Raw genomic sequence first — 18,345 nt, 5'->3', positions numbered from 1 at the left:
GTAAATTAATATAGGTAGAATTGTCTTCTATAATGCACAGAGTGTCTACACTACACTATAGCAAATATTTCATCCTTGACAAGTGGCGCCATACTTCTCTGTATGTGGTCATATGCCATCGAAAATGAGTACACGTGTCAGTGCTGACACATGTGTCATAGGTTTACCATCACCATCTTAAACCAATCACTGAGAACTATATTTCTCCACTATCAGCAACTCCTGTATCCCCAAGACTTGAAAACATTATATCATCTTCAAGAGTGACATTTTTGTTTCCTCTTTGCTTGTATTTTGTCCTTCAATTTCTTTTTCTATATGACTATAACTAGCATTTGTAGTACAGAAATGATGGTAATGAGCATCCTTTCTTCACTCTCTTAATGGAAATGTTGCTAATTTATCTGTATTACAGGTAACATTTTTTCTTGGTTTTAGAAAGATAGTACTCATTTTAAGGTAGACTGCATTAACTATGCTTCCTAGAGTTTTTAATTAGGTCTATTTTTTGCTTTTTCTTTTTCTTTGAACTTGATTGTCATTTCTGACTTTTTTTTTTTTAACTTTGGCTGAAATACAATATATTTTGCTCCAGCCCCATATTTTAATTCTGTGTGTATCTTTCTGTTTCAAGTGTATTTCTTATAAATAGCATAACATTAGACTCTATTTCCAATTATTTCTGCTTCCTCTTACATTTTATAGGTGAATTCACACTATTCACATTCATGATTATGATTAACAGTATATTCCTCTCCATCCTATTCCCTTATACTTTTCCTTTTCTTTTGTCTCCTCTTTAAATGTCTTTTGACTATAGCCTCTTTTAATCTCCTTTTTTTTTTATTTGTCCCCCTTTCTTCCCCCTAACAACTTTCCCTTCTACTTTTTTACTGGGTAAGATAAATTTCTGAACCCAACTATATGTGTATATGTGTATTTTTTACTCTTTGATTCAATTCAAATGAGAGCAAGTTTTAAGTATTGCCCACTCCCCCCTCCATTGTATAAATTCTTCCTTGTACATTTCGGTCATGTGAAATAATTTTCTGCATTCTTCTTCTGCTTTCCCTCACTCCCAGAACATCCCTCTTTCTTCCCTTTTCATTCTTCCTTTGAGATCATCTAAATATAATAGAATCACACTACAACTTCTGTCTAATTAGACACCCTCCATAACCCCTGATGATGATAAAATTCTCAGGAGTTAATTGCATGTATCATCTCCTCATGTAAGAATATAAATAGTTTTTAACTTTGTTTGGTCCCTTCTGATTTCTCACTCATGTTTTTATGCTTTTCTTGAATCCTGTGTTTATATGTCAATTTTTTTATTCAGTTCTGATATTTTCATCATGAATACTTAGAAGATTTCTATTTAATTAAAAAAGACACCTTTCTTCACCCCCATATGATTATACTTAGTTTTGCTGGGGAGCTTATTATTCTTTGTAAGCCTAGATCCTTTGACTTCTGGAATATAATTTATCTAAGATCTCCTTTTCTTTAATGTAGTAGTTGTTAAATCATGTATAATCTTGGCCAAATCTTAATAGTACTCAAATTCTTTATTTCTGAATAATTGTAATATTTCTTCTTGACCTGGGAGCTTTGAATTTTGGATATAATATTCCTGGAAGTTTTCATTTTGGAATTAGATGATTGGTGGATTCTTTCCATTTCTACTTTCTCCTTTGGTTAAAAAAAAAGGTAAAAAAAAAAGATTTATTGAAATGTGATGTCTAGGTTCCATTTTTTTTTGTTCATAGATTTCATGTAGTCCAATTATTCTCAAATTATCGCTCAATCTGTTTTACAAATTAGTTGTTTTTCTTATAATATATCTCACATTTTCTTTTCTTTTTTTTAGTCTTTTGACTTTGCTTTATTATTTCTTGATGTTTCATGGAGTCATTCATTTCCATTTAGTCTATTCTAATTTTCAAGGAATTATTTTCTTTAATAAGGTTTGTATCTCTTTTACTAAGCTGTTAATTCTCTTTTCATATCTTTCTTCCAATGTTCTCATTTGTTTTTTAAAATAATTTTAGCTCATTCTTTAACATTTTGAGGAATTCTTATTGGGTTTGTGTCTGATTTGCATCTTTTTTCTTTGTGACTTTACCTAGATATTTTCAAGTTGTTCTCTTCTGTTTCTCTTCTGTTTTTGTATCTTGAGGTTCCTTGTCCCCATGTAGGTTTATATAATAAAGAGAGAGAGAGAGAGAGAGTGAGAGAGAGTGTGTGTGTGTGTTGGGGAGGGGTATATGTTTAAAAAAATTTATTCATTCCTTCAGCCTGTGACTTGACTTTGGACTTTATTTTAGTGTTGGACTCTGCTCACTTCTGGTGGAGAATGTCTGGGTCTGAGCTTCTGTCATAATCCTTCTGCTGTTTTCACAGCTCATTCAGGCATGTTCAGTGCTCCCAAAGTGGGATGTTATAGGCAGAGGTCTGCTAACTATGCTTTTGATCTGATCTCTGCAAGTTTCTGACACAGATTGGGGTTTGTTGGTTTGTGTGTGGTTAAGAGTTTCAGTAGACTGCTCTGGACTCAGCTTGCTAGGAGGCTATATAGGTTTGGAGCAACTGAACTGTTGGCTCTCTTTTGGTCTGGGAATCCTGCCCTGGTTATTCCACTACAGGTTTAGATACTGGGCTAGAGGCTAGAACTAAGTCCCTGCTGCTGTGATCCTGGGATCAGAGCCACACAGTTACATTTCTGGAACTTGTTTCTTATTCAATACACAACTGGAATAGACTCACACTCCATCAGGACCACTCCTCTCCTCCTTGGATCCATAACTTGGCTCACTGGGCAATGGGCTACAGATCCACCAGTTGGCAACGAATCCTGTATCCAGCTCTTAATTCAGGAATCTCCAGGGATCTCCTTCGACCCCAGTGATTCCTTCTCTACTGTTCTGTCTTGACTGTTTTTTGTTGTTTTTTTTTTTTAATTTCCCTGGAGGCTTCAATACTCCTGCTACTGTGGCATCTACACCAAGCTCATAGCCAGGCCTCCATCCTAATGACTGTAGATCACTCTGTCTGTCTCTTTAACTATTTTGGCTAGAAAAGTGACTCACTTGGGAAATGACTTTTTCTTGACTTTCCTGATCAGAATTCAGTCTAGTGAATTTTCTAGATTGCTGTGGAGAAGGTGTGATGATTGAGCTAGACAAAAATACTTCCTCTCACTCTCCTAGCTTGACTCTGCCCCTTCCCACCCCAATATATTATAAAGTAGCAATTCTCAAACTTTTAGGCCTCCGAGCCCTTTTACGCTCTTTTTTATAAATAAGTTTTTATTGATATCATCCGCTGAACATTCCTTCAGCTATTTAAGTTGTTCTTCATTTCTTTAAAGAGTACCTTGTAATTAAATCTCTACAAGTTTTTGGCATAGGCTAGAAGCAAGTAGGTGGCTCAGAAGTTAGTGTCTTAAACCTGGAGCTAGAAAGATTTGAATTCAAATCTGGACTCAGCATTTAGTAGCAATAGATCTTTAAGCAAGTCTCTTAACCTCTGTTTGCCTCAGTTTCCTTATCTATAAACTAGGTATTGTAGTAGCACTTACCTCCCAGGCTTTCTATAAGGATCAAATGAGATAATAATTGTAAAGTAAGTGCTTACCACAGTGCCTGGTACACAATAAGTACTATGTAAATGTTAGCCATTATTATTATTTAGTTGATCCCCAGACATTTTGTGCATTTTGTAGTTATTTGGAATGAGATTTTCCTTTATATTTGGGGACAGCTAGATGGCATAGTGGATAGAGTACCAGTGCCAAACTCATCTTGAGTTAAAGTCTATTCTTAGATATTTACTAACTGGGTAACCCTGGACAAGTTGTTTAACCCTATTTACTTCAATTTCCTCGTCTGTGACATGAATTGGAGAAGGAATTGGCAAACCACTCCACTAGCTTTGTTAAGTCAAACATGACTGAAACAAATGAACAACAGCCATAATCCCTTTATATTAATGTTTTTGTGTTTTGTTTTTATTATATAGAAATGCTTTTGATTTTGGTGGATTTTTTTTTTTTGTAGCTTGCAACTTTACTGAAGCTATATACTTATCTCAATTAGTATCTTTGCTGATTTCCCAGGATTTTTCAAGCACATCACCATATCAATGGCAAATTGAGATGGTTTTATTTCCTCTTTATGCCTTAATTTCTTTCTCTTGCATCACTGGTACTATTAGTATTTGTCAAATAATAGTGGGAAGAGTGGGCATTCTTGCTTCACCCCTGAATTCATTGGAAAAGGATCTACTGTATTTCCATTGCATATGATGGCTGCTTTTGGTTTTAGATAGATGTTTTTCTATAATACTAAAAAAAATTCATTCCACTTCTATACTTTGTAGGGTTTTTAGCATAAAGGAGATTTATACTTTGTCAAAGCTTTTATTGTATATATTGAAATGATTATGTGCTTTGAAATGTTTTGGTTTTTAATATGGTTAATTATACTCTTTGTTTTCCTAATGTTGAACCATCCTTACATCCCATTTGATCATCATGAATGTTTTCTTGGTTAAATCACTATAGTCTTTTTGACATCATTTAAAAAATTATTGAATCTTTAAGCATTCATGATATTGGTGTTGAATTTCCTTTTTGTGTTTTATTTTTTCCTGGTTCAGGTATTGAGATTATATCTCACAAAAGAATTCTAGAAGGGTTTCCTTTTGCATCTTTATCTTTGGTGTGAGGTCAGTAGTAACTGTTTTGTTGTGTTTTGGTCTATAAAGGCTGTATTAACTACTTCTGCTTTTTTACATTTGTTTACAATATCTCTATGCCCTACTAAATGGCCAATTTTTATAACAATTCAATGAGGAGCTGCAAAAAATGCATATCCTTTTGCTTTCTGATTTGGAAAATACCCTAAGTCTTTTATTATAGTTTCTGCATCAATTTTTTCAGTTCCATCTTTACCCTTTTGTTTATCTTCCCATTAAATTTATCCCAAATTGAGTAAGAGATATTGAAGCTCCCTATCACTATTGTGTTACTGTTTCTTCTTGTTGCACAGATAATATTTCCTTTATGAATGTGGATACTAAACTATTTGGAGTATATAGGCTTATTGCTATTTTTGTTTATGTTAGTATATTTGTTCATTATCTATGATTCTTTTCATTAGAATTTTGTTTTCTTTTTTATCTCTATTTATTTTTTGAATGTTTGCTTCAGCTTTGAAACAGTATGATCACAAATTTCTGCTTTTTTGAATTCACTTGATGCACAGTAAATTTTTTGTCATCCCCTCAGTTTTACTTTGTATTTTTGGTATTTAAATGTATTTGTTGTAAGCAACAGACTAGACTATTGGATTTTGCTTTCTTATCCAATCTGTCACTATTTGTTTTTATTTTATTGGATTGTTTTATTCATTCTTATATTAAATTATGAAAATTAGGTTTATATTTTCCTCTTGTAATTGTTTTTTTAAGTTATGATTTCCCTTTTCTGATGTAAATATAATATATAGCATTACATTCCTTCCATTATTTTACCATTATAATCTTTTTTAAAAGGAGCAAAAATGCATAAATTTACATAAGGAAAAAATGTAGCAAGTTCGCTTTGGTGCAGCAGAAACAATGACTGTTTGAAAAAAATGAAGAAATGGAAGACTACCATTCAGATTCTTTAAACAAATTTAATCATTTGCTGAAATGTTTGGAGTTAACCGAGCCAAAGTAATTATACATTCTTCACTTCATAGATTTAGCATTTTGTAACATTATATATCGTTTGCAATATGTGTTTCCATTGGCTTTCTTCCATTCACCCTTGGTCTTCTCTTATTTCTTACTTCTTTCCCTTGGGGGTTTTACTTATTCCTTTTTCTCTTCTGCTTTTATCTGGTTACATAATTCTTTCTTCCTTTTATTCTCTAAGTTGGTCAAGTAGATTTTCCTTTCCTTTCTTTTGCTTCAAATAGTCCCTTTATTTTTTAATGCATTTTTACATCCCTTTCCAAAAAAGTATTTTTCTCACTCCCTTCATTATCTATCCCCCTTTTCTGCTCCTTTAGATTCTTATTCTCTGTTTCATGACCCCTATAATTATCTTTTTTCACCCTTTTCTCTGTATTACTCATACAATAAATACTTCCAAAGTACCCATTCTAGGCTCTTCCTTCTGCCACTGCCACTGTGAGTTTGCCTCACAGATTCTCCTTTTCCATTATGCCTCACTTCCAGAACAATACCGATTTTTTGCAGGTATCAGAGAAGACATTGCCCCTTAATAGATACCCTTCTCCACTATGTCCCTGATTCTGCAGCCCTCCACTGATTCATAGCCTCTCCTTTCCCCTTACCCCCCACCCCCATTTTCTTTAAAAACTCCCTTCTAGGTGCATGTCTTCTTCATCCTCCAAGCTCCCAGGAATTCCAACTCCCTGGTTTCAAAGTAGGAAGAATGTACTTTAGAAGCATCAAAGCCTACAGACCACACCAAGCACAACATTCCCATCTCCTTTATATTTGAAAGTCTTTTTCCTGATTGCTTGCAGAACTTGTTTCTGAATTGATTTGTTAAATTTCACCCCTGAGTCTTAGAGTTTGTTGCCTTGGGTTTTTTTTTTTCCTGAAGGTAATCTATTAATTCTTTCCATCATTACTTCATTTTCTACATTTAGAAATGGGCAGTTCTCATCTATTATTTCCTGCATTTTCGTGTTAAGGTTTTTTTGTCCTGTTCTGTTCTCCTAGGAGACCAATGATCCTTAGGTTATCTCTATCCAACCTATCTTTGAGATCAGTATACTTTACTTATTTAGTAAGCATGTTTTCTTTTAATGTTATTGTTTTTTGCTTTCTTCTTCCTTTCTGTATATTTTCATTCCCAGTCAATTATTCTCTCTTTTGTTCCTTTGGTAAGACTTGCCATCACAGATTCTAGATTTTCTATTTTGCTCATTATTTTTGCTATGCAGACCATAAATCCTGCTCTCATAATTCTCATTTCTCTTTTGAATTTCTCAGGAACAGTGTTGTAGTTCTATGTTCTCTTCAAATTCCACAGGGTCTTTTATCCCATCAGGTGTTAGATTGTTTTCCTTTATTTTACAGCATTTATTCATATATGCCTGAACTCATTCACTAGATCTGATGGCCATATTTCTTTCTGCTGTTCATGATTTCCCTGTTGATTTATCTGCTTTTGTTCAAGGTCTCTGAGTTTTCTTCTTCCCAAGATTTTTGGTAATTTCCATCTTTTTTCCCCCTTTATTTCCCCCTATTATTCACTTTCTGACTCATTGACTCACTCAAGCAATTTCCAAAGGGGCCTAAATTTCCAAACATCTCAGTCTCTTTCCAAGCCGGCCAATTTGTATAGATGCTAGACTGGCTCCAAGCTCCAAGTGATTACTGTATGGGCAAGAACTGGCCCCAGCTGGGCGCTGAGTACTTTTCCCCCAGGCTTAGTAGAGTGCTGCACAGGCCCTCCACATACACTGTCCTGTTCCAAGTGCCTTGCTCTGTTCCTTCTGTCCGTCAGATCTCTTGCCCAGCAATAGCAGTTTAGAGAACTGCCATGCTGGTGCTACAGGGCTGATGTTTGTAGTTTGGGAGGGAGAGGGGGTGGGATATGGTATTGAGCTCTATTTCCAGCCCAGACACGAGTCCTGCCCCTTTCTTTCCCTCTGTTCCTGGCTCTCCTACAGAGATCTTTTGCAACACAGAATGCTGCCCACCTCAAAGCTGTAAGTGTGGCCCCAGTGACCTTCACCAGCCTGGAGCACTACCCAGGTGTGTTGGCTATCTGGCCTGTTCTGGACTGCCATGACCCTGGAAAGACCAGAGGGAGACCAGGGTGTGAGCTTGGACTTTGTTGGGAGTCCACGTGGGTCAGCTAATACAGCCTGGCTGCTGTGTAGAGTTTGGAGGAGGGGTGCTGAGTGGGCTCAGTGTAGAGTCAGTTGATGAGATTTTTTTGGTTTGGTTCCTTCTTTCCCTCTTTTTAAAAATTCTAGTTGTCCTGAATCATGGAGACAGCTGGAATTTCTTTACCTTCGGTGCATAATTTGTTTGGCTTTTGTTTTTGAGTCACTTTCAGTCATTTCTGACTCTTTGTGACCCCATTTGGGGTTTTCTTAGCAAAAATACTGGCAAAAAAATGTCATTTCCTTCTTTAGCTCATTTTACAGTTGAAGAAAGTAAGACAAATAGGGTTTCGTGACTTGCCCAGTCTAGTAAGTGTCTGATTAGAGATTCAAGAGGTGAAAAATATCAGAGAAAATGTCTAATTCTATATCTTGTTTATCACATGACCAAAAGTTGTTCGCTTTGCAGTCTCAAAAATTATTATTTTTCATATTTTTATTTTTATTTTGAATATTTTCCACTAGTCACATGTTTCATGTTCTTTCCCTCTTCCCCAAGCCCCCCCTAACCCCCCCCCTTAGCTGACACACAATTCCACTGGGTTTTACATGTATCATTGATCAAGACCTAATTCCATATTATTGATAGTTGGACTAGAGTTATCGTTTAGTGTTTACATCCCCGATCATCTCCCCATCAGTCCATGTGTTCAAGCAATTGTTTTTCCTCAGTCTTAAAAATTATTGAGGACTCTCCCCACCCTGATTCTGTTTCGTGGGTTATATCTATTGATATTTATGGTATTAGATATTGGCTATTAGGCATAGACCAACACCTCATGTTATAAATCAAGATAAAATAAAAAATGGATACATGATTTAGAAATAAAGGGTTGTGTCATAAGCAATGAGAAGAACACAAAATAGTTTAGATTATTATTAGATATTGAAACTTGTTAGTACTATTATGAAAATAATTTTAACCTCACAGACCTCCTGAAAAAGTCTTGGGGATTTGTAAGGTTTGGTGGGGCAGTGGATAGATCGCCAGACCTAGAGTCAGGAAGACTCCTCTCCCTGAGTTCAAATCTGTCCTGGGACCATGACTAACTATTTGACCCTGGGCAAGTCACTTAGCCCTGTTTGCCTCAATTTCCTCATCTGTAAAATGAGTTGGAGAAGGAAATGGCATCTTTGTCAGAACCTTTACCAAGAAAAACCTCCAAATGAGGCCAGATATGACTTCAAAGACCGAACAATAAACAACAGGACTCCCCAGACCACACTTTGCTTCAGATATACCTAGAGGTTTCTGCAGAACAAGAAACAGCTTCTCCCCAATTTGAGCTGGGATTAGGGGCATCTCACCAAATCAAAGACGTAGTACCACAAGGGATCTTGTAGAGATGATTTGGTCCACAACACTTCATTTTATAAAATGAGGATGCTAAAGCCTAAGAGAAATGAACTGATCTGACTATAGTTCTCCTTTAGCTGGTTGCAGTCAGGACAGGGCTCGATTCTCGGACTAGTGTGATTCCCACAAAATCATACACTGTTCCACCGAGCTGTTGACTTAAATAAATAGCCTCCTTGTATACACCTGGTCTGGCATCAGTGCATGCAAGGAGTGGAAAAAGATGGAGCAGGCTCCTAGCAGAAGGCAGAGTAGAAGGAACAGCAATGAAGAAAATGAAAAGATGTTATGGAGGAGGGAGGGAAGTGAGTATAGTACTGGGGAGGTGTTAGTTCCCAAATTATTTACAAGAAATACCAGAGTCTTGAACCAGAATTGCCAGCCCAACTGACAATCCATGAGTGTGGGCTTACGACAGTCTTGTTAACTTCCATAGCCCAGAACCTGGCATAGCAAACACCATGTGGAGCTGGGGGGAGGCGGGTGGGCAGGAGACAGAAAAGGAATGCTTTGAAGAAGTACCAGCCTCTTGTATTTCTGGAAGAAAAGTGAGCATTTATGTTTGAAATACAAGTATACTGTAATTCCAACATTTTCTTCCATAAACTCAGCAGCAGATCTGTTAATTATGCTTTTTATTTAAGTGATGTTTTTCTCTTGAGGCTCTCTGGGGCCTAATGATTAGTGAGCCGGAGGCTTGGGATGTTACCCTTTAGAATTAAGTTTGCAGAATGAAGAAATTATTAGCAAGTTATGTGGCTTTTCAGAAGATAATACAACCTAACAGTGATCAAACCAGGACCGGTCCCTGACTCCCAGATGCAGAAATACCATGCTGTCTTTCCAGCTTCTGAAATTAAAACAAACAAACAAACAAATAAAAAAATCACCAGAAACTAAAACTAACCCCTTACCCCTGCTGTTTAAATACTTAAGGATTTAGAGAATATATTTGGTGCCCATTGGAGCCGAATGCTCAAGCCTGGCTTTCAAAGGAGAATGTTAGATTTCTGACATTCACTGAAAAGGAAAGATGGAAGTAGCTTTGTTTTGAGGCTGAGGGGATCTCTATTCTCTTCAGCCTTTCCCAGTTCCCCTTAATCGTAGAGCCATGCCTTGAGACTATCCATAAATTATCCTGTATAAATCTTGTTTGCACATAGATGTTGGAATGTTATCTCCCTCATTAGACTGTGAGCTCCTTCAGAACTGGGTACAGTTTTTTTTTGCCTTTCTTTGAATCCTCAGAGCTAAGCACAGTGTCTGGCCCATAGAAGGCTCTTAATAAATGCTTGTTGTCTTGACTTCAAGAACTAGAAGTAGCTATTAGTATTAGGATATTAGGATCTTATGAAAGTGTGTTATACCACTGCATAGCCCTCTGAGCTGTGTTTTTGCTCAGGTAGAATCCCTCCATGAGTGGATTTATTTATTTATTCATTCATTCATTCATTCATTTATTTGTTCATTCGTTCATGCATCTATTTATTTCTTTATTTCTTTGCTTGTTTATTTATTTGTTTGCTGGGTTTTTTGTTCATTTATTTATTTGTTTGTTTGTTTGTTTGTTCGTTGGCTCCTTCATTTATTTATTTATTTATTCATTCATTCATTTATTTATTTATGTATGTTTTTTGTTTTAAATCCTTACTGTTCCATCTTGAAGTCAATATTGTGTATTGGTTCCAAGGCAGAAGAGTGGTAAGGGTGGGCAATTGGGGGTTAAGTGACTTGCCCAGGGTCATACAGCTAGGAAGTGTCTGAGGCCAGATTTGAACCTAGGACCTCCCGTCTCTAGACCTGGCTCTCAATCCCCTGAGCTACCCAGCTGCCCCCCATGAGTGGATTTATGAAAGGACATAGGAGTCTCATGGGATGGGTAGGGGTGGACTATGCTTTCTAGTTAGAAAAAGTATCTTTATCTATGAGATCATTACAGATCCATTTCACTTACAAAAACAAACCCACAAACGAGAGTATGACAAAGCCAGGTTAGAGGCTCATGGAACTGAGGGAAGTTAATCAAGAGCTGGGACTCATTTAGGGTCCTCTTCTGACCAACCAACCTGACTCATCTTCATGAGAAATGTAGCTACAAAAGGTGAAGCATTTCCTTTAGGTCAACCAGCAGAACAAGCTTCCTTATGTCCTTCCTTGTATCTTTGGGGAAAATGAAACATCAGAGTCAAAGAAGGAGCTTAGGGGTGTGGAAAGAGAAATCCAGCCCCTTGGGGTACCAGGATTTAAGTCCCTTCTGTTTTCAGCTTAGGGAAGTGCACCAGGACTATTGCTGACCTATTCGAGAGGATCTCTAGAATCTCCTGGTTCCCAGGCCAAATTGGCCTTATTCCTGATTATGAAAGCACGTTGTGGATTGCCACTGAGTGCCTCAAGGCTGCTGGAAGAAATTGGTTAGTCTCAAGAATTCTTGTTTTTGAAGGCTGTCTCATGCTACCCAGGGAGCATGTCATGAAATACAAATCTGACATACTTTGGGCTCAGTATCAAGCCATTAACTAAATGACTCTATTCTTTGGAAACTGTGCCTAGGATAAAGAGCTACTCCTTTACATAAACATGCTTGTCTGATTTGAAAACATACGTTGTTGGCTTCTTTTTAATCAGCATTCGAAGTGAGGGGGTTTCCCTTCCAAGGTTCAGAATCTGTGTGTACGTTTATTTAGATCCTTTGGCAATTTTGTAAAGGCCCCAAGAAACTCAAAACATTACCAAATTTCTCTTTTTCCCAATTAGATTCAATATTACAATTATGTTCCATAAAGGAGGACAGCGGTGCCAAGTCGGGGCTGCTGAGAAGATAATTATTATCATAGGATTTAGAGTTGAAATTAGGAGATAATGTCAGGAGCTGGGAGAAAGTTGTCACAGGCCAGTGGTGTCATGCTGCTCTCAGCTTGTGTGTGGAGGAAGGAAAGCACTTAGTGAAATAAGTGTTGGGGCGAAGCCAGCCATTTCTTTGCCACCATGGAAGTGGCAATCTTGCTGAAGCCTTCTATCAGCTCCTGGTATCCTACCAAATGCCTGAGGAAAGCTGCCCATTGCAACTGCTCTATTGCCAGGCTGTAAAAGGATTAGCCTGGCTAGTAATCTAGTTTCTTTTTCTTAGTGGTTTTGTGGCTTTTATTTTGCAATCACTTTCCCATATTCCCTTTCCCCACCCCTGACCCTCCTTATAATAAAGGAAAACAAAGTGTTTGTCTGCTTCTGCCAAAATAGAACTCTGTAGTCGTTTGACCTTTGAATTCAGGTATTGGATATTGTGGTAACTGTGAATTAAGTGGTCCTTTGGAGTTTTTAGTGTGTATATTGCTGCCCTGGTTCTGCTTTCTTCACTGAGCATCAGCTCATACAATCTTCCCACGCTTCTCTAAATTCTTCATCTTACCATGTCATATGTGTCTTATGGCACAATAACATTCCATTATGATTCAGGGATTCTCAATCTGGTGCCTGTGGACTCTCTTAAAATACATTTTAATAACTGGTTTTCAGCATAATTTACTTCCTTTGTAATCCTAGGTATTTTATTGTATGTATTTAAAAATATCATCGAGAAAGGGTCCATGGATTTCGGCAGGGACTAACAAAGGGATCCATGATCTGAAAAATATTATGAACTTCACTTCTTTCACAAAATGGTAAACATGGTACTACTTGATAGCTTATGCATAATCTATATAAAATTATTTGCCATCCCAGGGAGGGAGGAGAAAATGGAGGAAGGGGCTCAATGTGGATTGCAAAATGTCAGGAAATGATTATTTAAAATTGTATCAACATGTAATTGGGAAAATTTTTTTACAAGAACTCATCCATTAGATTCGTATAACCCAAATTGTTTAGTCACTCTTCAATCAATGGACACTTACTTTATTTCTAATTTTTTGCCACCACAAAAATGTCTTGCTATGAATATTTTAGTACGTATGGGACTGTTCTTCATTTTGTTTTTGACTTCTTTAAGATACAGGCCCAGTAATGGGATTTCTGGGTCAGAGAATATGAACCTTTCTCTGAAGGTTAATCTATTTCTGATTGAATTTGAATGCATTTGGTATTCACAAGAAGAAGAATTAAATTCAGATTATGCAAACCATTTATAACACAAATTGTGCTGTTCAAGGGTGTTGGAGTGCCCTATTCCTGAGCTGTTACTTATTTGTTATTTTCTTTTTTTTTTTAATTTATTTTTTTTAAACCCTTAACTTCTGTGTATTAGCTCCTAGGTGGAAGAGTGGTAAGGATGGGCAATGGGGGTCAAGTGACTTGCCCAGGGTCACACAGCTGGGAAGTGTCTGAGGCTGGATTTGAACCTAGGACCTCCTGTCTCTAGGCCTGACTCTCAATCCACTTAGCTACTCAGCTGCCCCCTATTTGTTATTTTCTTGACCACTGCCAACCTCACGTTGCTAAGGGATGCAGTTAGGCTTAGGGTTTGATGGGGACCAATATCTATGGCAAGGATCTAGAAGTAAATTTTGAAAGTAAATCAAAACTCATCAAGACTCAGGTCCCTATTTCTGAAGGCCTAGAGGAGATTTCTGGGCTTTTTAAATGTTTATTGATAAGGGCATCATATTCCTTGAGGTTTATAGACCAAATGAAAATAATAGGCTTTCCTAAACTCTTTTAGTCACTAATACTTAACTAGGTGGCAGCCGGATGTTGAATCCATTCTTTTTTTCTTGGGAGGTGATTGCCTAATCCTAACTTAGCCTTCTTCAATTTCTTTCCTTAAAAATAATTTTTTCATTTACATGTAAAAATAATTTGAGATCCAAATTCTCTTCCTTCCTTCCTATCCCCCTCACTGGGAAGGTGAATGATTTGATATAGGTTATACATGGGCAGGCATACAAAACATACCCCATATTAGTCAAGGTGTGAAAGAAAACACACACACACCAAGAAAAATAAAGTTTAAACAAACTGATTCCATCAGTTCTTTTTCTGGAGGTGGGTAGCATTTTTCATCATAAGTCTTTTGGAATTGTCTTAGATCTTTGTATTGCTGAGAACACTTAAATCATTCACAGCTGATCTTCATACTGTTTCTATATGCAATGTTTCCTTGCTTCTCCTCTCTTCACTTTGTATCAGTTCATGTAAGTTTTTTCAGGTTTTTCTGAAAATACCCTGCTAATGATTTTTTGGGAAGACCAAATATTTTTAATAATAACTGATGAAAAAGCAGTCAGATTCATAATTAATTCAAGATTATGCAATAATATCAAGTATTTGCTCAATTATGTTTGTAACCACTTGGTATGGGGGCTCGTCAACTGTAATATTTCTAATAATAATTTTTTTTATTTCATTCTATGTTGTATCTTTTTAGGAAAAGGGCATTAACCAGAAAGATAAATCATTTTTCTCAGCTGCCCAAAAGAGAAACACAATATCAAATGTTTTTCACAAAAACCATTATGTATAAGTAAGAATATCCCTACTTCATCATATATTCTTCCATGGATATCTAGTCCATAGATAACTGCAACAAAAGTCAAATTCTTCCAGTACAAGAGCTTCATATCTTTGTATCCTAAAAATCTTGGGGTGCAGAACTTATCACTGTTAGTTCCCTGAATTCTTTCACAGTCATTAAGTTTTTTTTCCCTACTGTTTTGCTGGGTAAAGAGCCCAGATTTTCCTGTGACCATCTGCTGAAGTGGAGCTGGAATGACCAAATTATCTCTGTCATCATAATGTTGCCTTGGCTTCTATTCCTTTGGAGGCATCACCTTAGCCCATCCCGCTTTATATGTTCCTTTAGGCTCTGTATATGCTAAATATTTGTTCGACTTTCTAAATTCATCCATAGTAGGTCTGAAAGTCATGATCTTACAACTCAGATTTGGAGGGCTGTCGACCTCTGCTGCTTCCATGTTGACTAGATTTTGTCTATGCACTTCTCTATTGCCCTTTGTGTAATATTTACTTTCAGTTCTTTGGAGACTGTTGTATTCCATGTCTCGAAAACATACAACTACATCGGTAGAGTATAAAACTATGGAACAATGATACTGGGCACTTGAATACAGCAGATGGAGTAGGGGGAAGGCTCAGGACCCCTGAGGAGGAAGAGGAAGAGGAGGAAGGAGGAAGGTCACCTACTGGCTCAGTGGGGAGGGGGTTTATTATTTCTTATGGCAAAATAGTATTCCAAAACAATTTTATATCACAATTTGTTTATCCATTCCCCAGCTGATGAGCATCCCTTCAATCTCCAATTTTTTGCCTCCACAAAAAGAGCTGCTTTAAATATTTTTTATATACAAGTCATTTTCTTTCTTTTTGGACTTTTTTTTTGGATATGGAGACCTAGAAATGGTATTGTTGGGTCAAAGGGTATGCTCAGTTTTAGAGTCCTTAGGGCATAGTTCCAAATTGCTCTCCAGAATGGTTGGATTAGTTCATAACTCCACCAACAATGCATTTATGTCCCGATTTTCCCATATCACCTCCAACATTTGTAATTTTTATTTTCCATTATTCTTCTAATCTACTAGGAGTGAAGTGGTACCTCAGTTATTTTAATTTGCATTTCTCTAATTGAGAGTGATTTGGACCATTTTTTCATATAACTATAGAGAACTTTGATTTTTTTATTTGAAAAGTGCATGTTCACATCCTTTGACTATTTGCCAATTGGGAGTGACTTCTATTCTTATAAAGTTGATAAATTTAAATATTTGAGAAATGAGGCCTTTATCAAAGAAAGTTGGTGTAAACATTTTTTCACATTTATGATTACTGTGTATTTCCTTCCATCCTATTTTTACCCTTTTTTATCCTTCTCTCTCCTTTCACTCTGTCCCTCCTCAAAAGTTTTTTACTTCTGGATGATATGATAGTATACTTAGAAAATCCCAGAGAATCAACTGAAAAACTAGCTGAAATAATCAATAACATTATCAAAGTTGCAGGATACCAAATAAACCCATGTCAATCATCACCATTTCTATGTATTTCCAGCAAAGTTCAGCAGCAAAAGTTAGAAAGAGAAACTCCATTTTAAATCACTCTAGACCAGTGATGGGCAAACTACGGACCATGGGCCAGATGGGGGGGACTGAAATGTTCTATCCAGCTGCAGGACATTATTCCTAATCTGATGAATACAATGAGTAGGATATAATACAATAAAACTTCGAAAGAGTTGCCTTAGAAACAGCCTGACAGATGAGCATTTCCTTTCCTTTGGCCCCCTCTTTAAAAAGTTTGCCTATCACTGCTCTCAACAACATTAAATACTATTTGCCAAGACAAACACAGGAATTACATGAACATAATTACAAAACACTTTTCACACAAATAAAGTTAGATCTAAACAACTGAAAAAACATTAAGTGCTCATGGGTAGGCTGAGCTAATATAATAAAAATAGCAATCCTACCTAAATTAATTTGCCTCTTAGGTGTCATACTAATCAAACTTCTGTAAGAGTTAAAATTGGTTTTGGTCGAATTAAGAGTTATAAAAAGTTGTTGTGGTCGCCGTTTATAAAAATTAACTCTTAAATCATGAAGCTATTAGTAGCTTTAGTAGCTTTGTTACAGCAAAGTAGAGATAATAAAGAGAGAGAAATGTAGGAAGGAGGTAGAAAATATTGTCTAGCTACATATCCTAGCTAAATATTGTGAGGGGGAAAGTGAAAGGAGTTAGGTAGGAGGATTGGAGGAAGGGAGAAAGGAGAGAGGAAGGTAGAGGAAGGGAAAGGAAGGTAGCTGGTCCTCTGCCCCAGCAGGGGGAAAATGATCAAAGCCCTTCAGGGGCTCAAATAAATGATCAAAGAGTAACTTAGGGTTTAGAATAGCTAGGTTTTATTTAAATTAGAAAGGGAAAGGTCTAGGGAAAACTAGGAGGTAGATAGAAGGAGAAAAAGGCACAGAGAGAGAGAGATCAGGATCTGCAAGAGCTCAGGGTAGGGAGCTGAACTTCCAGGGTTGAGGGAGCACTAGCCTGCCTCCAGGGTCAGAGAGAGAAGGCAGCAAACTCTCCCTTTTATACTTTCTCTGACACCTCCCACAAAGGAAGTGGGAGTTGTCAGGGGAAGTTGTAACAGAGAGATTCCTGGGAGTTGTAGTCTTCAGGGCTTATGACAATTTTAAATGGCACAAAATATATATATATATATAAAAGATAAAAGATAGAATGAAACAAGTAAATAAATAAACATACAAACAAACAAATATATATAAAATTGTCAATCTGGAGGAATCTGGCTCAACTCCAACAAAGGCTCCCTCAGGTCCCAATCTCCAATCTGGAGTCACGGTAGTTTCTTCAGTAAGAGCCACCAATGCAGAATCCAATGCAGAATCTGCAACACGGAATGAAATCTAATGCAGAGACACCAATGCAGCAGAAGCCCTCCAACACAGAAGTCCCTGTTCAGCTCTTCAGTCTTGCCTTTTATAACCTTTTCCTCATGTCACTTCCTATTTCTCTGATTTCTACTTCCTTTCACTATGGGCTGGTCTATCACATCTCAGGAACCAATCATAGTTTCTTAATTTGCCTGACATTGCCCAGGATAGGCAGTGCTTGTGGAATCCACTTTTCAGTCTTTGAGGGTGTGAACTTCCTTTTCTAGTAGAAGGTTTTTCAAATGTTTGACTAAGTGTGAAAGGAGGGGCATTCTAAGTTCTTTTAGAATGTTTTTTTCTTCAGTAGACTTTTGTATCTCTTTAACATTTGTCCTATTCTGTTTTTTAAGATGCGATTTTCTTCAGCATTTTTTGTGGCTCTTTTACCAAGCTATTGACTCTATTTTCATTATTTTCTTGCATAATTCTCATTTCTTTTTTTTTAAACCCTTAGCTTCTGCCTTAGAACCAATGTCTGGTATTGGTTCTAAGGCAGAAGAGTGGTAAAGGCTAGGCAATGGGGGTTAAGTGACTTGCCCAGGATCACACATCTAGGATGTTTCTGAGGCTAGATTTGAACCTAGGACCTCCCATCTCTAGGCCTGGTTCTCAATCCACTGAGCTATCCAATTGTCCCTCTCATTTCTTTTTAACAATTTTTATTTTTAAAATCCTTTTCAAG

General features: G+C 36.9%; 1 pseudogene; it reads right to left on the bottom strand.

Annotated features, from left to right (window-relative positions):
- The window catches only part of LOC123233320, a 32,787-nt pseudogene extending 17,608 nt beyond the window's left edge, over positions 1-15,179 (bottom strand).
- Positions 15,180-18,345: the final 3,166 nt, after the last annotated feature.

Source organism: Gracilinanus agilis, chromosome 2 (assembly GCF_016433145.1).
Source record: "Gracilinanus agilis isolate LMUSP501 chromosome 2, AgileGrace, whole genome shotgun sequence".
Classification (NCBI taxonomy): domain Eukaryota; kingdom Metazoa; phylum Chordata; class Mammalia; order Didelphimorphia; family Didelphidae; genus Gracilinanus; species Gracilinanus agilis.
This window is presented reverse-complemented; position numbering and strand designations above follow the sequence as displayed.